General features: G+C 39.1%; 1 pseudogene; it reads right to left on the bottom strand.

Annotated features, from left to right (window-relative positions):
- Nucleotides 1–1,333: 1,333 nt before the first annotated feature.
- LOC149210750 (uncharacterized) lies at nt 1,334–2,081 on the bottom strand (annotated as a pseudogene).
- Between the last annotated feature and the right edge of the window lie 674 nt (nt 2,082–2,755).

Raw genomic sequence — 2,755 nt, 5'->3', positions numbered from 1 at the left:
CTTATGTTAGGCAGACATAGCCTTTTACCAATTAAATCCAATGTCTTTTCGAGGAATACCATTGAAAATACTATTTAGCTCATACCATGGAGAGGAATATAAAGGAACTACCTATAGCCAAAGGCATCAAGGGGAAGGGGATCAAACTCGACACCTAGCATGGGACCATCAGCTCGAAATAGTCTACCCAGCTGAGCTTTGACAACAAAAATAACCTGGTGTTCGACAACTTGTTGCCAATATATTGGTTCACTGGCCACTTATAAACCTTCTTTCTCTCTTCTCTTCTCTTGCTCCTTGCTTAAATTTCAAATGAATTTAGACTCTTTGATGGCAACCTCCTTGCTTCCATTTCATAAGAACTCCCACTTTGCAATGATGATCGCTCTTGAGATAACAAAACATAAGGGTATTCAACAATACCATGATTCCCTTTGAGTAGCTCATGCTCAGTGAGCTTAGCAATGAGGATAATAGATGGAGATACATGATGGCTTTCGTGCCTTCAATATATGTAGGCTTCCGTGCCTTCCTTGACACTTATAGTTTGAACAAGGGGGGTGACACTTTTGCAAACTTATAACATGAAATTGAGGAGAGTCGCATCCTCATGCCCATATTCTCCACTAACTATGCACAATCGCCCTGGTGTCTCAGAGAAGCCTCACATATTGCACGCCAAGTAGTGCTGCAGAGGCAGGGAAACGGGTCATCCATCGCCAATTTTTTGTTTTATGACATCGATTCAGACCAATATGGGGGATACATCCCATAGGAAATCCATGAATGGAAGGCTGCTCTCTTCCAACTCTGTCGTCTCTCTGGCTGGTCACTTCCAGAAGATTTTAATGGATGATTTATGTTTCCATGTTCCTATATATTTATGGGTTTCTGCTTCCATTTTGGATTTCGTTAAATTTTAATAAGCTTTGCCCTGATGTTATATTTTTATCAGTTTATGCTTTTTGTTTTGGATTTCGTTGATTTTTATAAACTCTATGCACTGCAGCGCTAGTGAAGCTCGTGGTTGAAGATGTGGCTAAGTATTGTATGACAGGTCGTTGCAGTTGGCCTTCAATTTAATACTACTTTTCAACCATGGTCCATCAAAAGTCTTAGCCGAACTTCATCTCTGGTATGGTTTGGATGACCCTATCATAGCATTGGTTTGAGAAGTGAAATTTGTATCATTTGAAAGTGGTTTCTCTAGTTTTTTCGGATGACCACAGATAATATTTGTATCATGTCCATGGTATGGGAATATGGTTTCTATGGTGTGGTTCAGGTTCAGATGACCACATTTCATGTTGTCATGTTTATCCACTAGAAAGTGTTAAGGAGGATATGTATGCTCCATACCCATATGCATAACCTGCTCTTTTCTTTTCTTACTATTACTTCTTTTCATATCAACATAGTTCTCATTCCTCAACGCATCCATTTCATATGAACTCTTACTCTACGATGAGGAAGTGTCTTGGGAAGTGGAAACAATGTTTGCACGATGAGGTTCCTCTTCCATAACCCTCTGATTCCTCTTCAGTATGTCGTGATCAGTAAGTTCAGTGGCAAGGACCATACATGGGTAATCAGAGATGCCCAACAATCTCTTCTTTTCCAATCACCCCAACTCAGTTTTGACAACATGTTGTTGTTGTTACAGGTTGCTAGCTCCTCATTGCTATTAGGTTCCTCCTTACCCTTCTTGTCCTTGAGCTGAAACCAACGCTAGACCTACTTCTCTGACAATCCCAACTCCTAGGAGAGCTTGGCTTTCATCGATTTCGTGGGATGTTTGTGCTTTGTGAATAAAATCTCATTTCAAAAATCAAACATAACAACCCAACATGCATTTTCATAGGTTTTCTACATTTTCTCTTTTTGCAATTTGTATTAGGATCCACACAGAAATAGGAGGCCCACTATGTGCGAATGGAAACTCCATTCTGAAACTCATGCTCACCCTACACAAAATTGGTGTATAGAACCTATATGAAATTGGTATCCAAAACCTTATTGGAAATTTCCATTCCATTATGTAGTTTCCCCTTATAAACTGCCCCAAAGCCATCTTCACCCATCCTCATTTGTAGAAACACGTGTCAATTTTTATTTGGAGGAAGGAGGATGAAAATACATAGACCTTATTGGCCAAATCTACCCAGCCAAAACCAACATAGGAACACCTTCGGTGTAAATATAAGAAATTAAGTTATTCACTGAATTTAACATGATCTACTTACAAGGTAAGTATGGATGTTATATGAATATGGATATTGTAAAGTTTATATAAATTTGAGATTAGGTAATATTTAATTTTTAATTTTTACAATATTAAATTTGAATAAAATTTTGTTTTTAATTTTTTTGTTAATAATTCCTGATGAGGTGTTAGATCAAACCAATCCAACAGCACAGGGTTTTAACAGCCCACCACATGGCATTTGTAATGTTGGAACGTGATGAGTACATAGGTGGGGGAGAGATGCGACAGAAGTTTTGCAATGCTCTCTATGGAATTATAACAGCGTTGATGGGCATTGTGCACTATGTTTGCACCTAGGAGATGAGAATTGGGGTTCTACAAGGTAATTACTGCTTGGTTCGCTCGGAGGGCCTCTCTGGAGGGCCAAGTTGGGGTAGTGATCGAGTGGATGTGCTAGTTTTGGAAACCTTGTGAGATGTGTGGGTAGAATTCACTTCAAGTGCTCAATTATAAGTCTCGGACCCGAGGCCGACCTATTTAATGAAACTA

Source organism: Pinus tabuliformis, chromosome 1_2 (genome assembly GCF_031772625.1).
Source record: "Pinus tabuliformis cultivar Carrire ecotype Pingquan chromosome 1_2, CPIR1, whole genome shotgun sequence".
Taxonomy (NCBI): domain Eukaryota; kingdom Viridiplantae; phylum Streptophyta; class Pinopsida; order Pinales; family Pinaceae; genus Pinus; species Pinus tabuliformis.
This window is presented reverse-complemented; position numbering and strand designations above follow the sequence as displayed.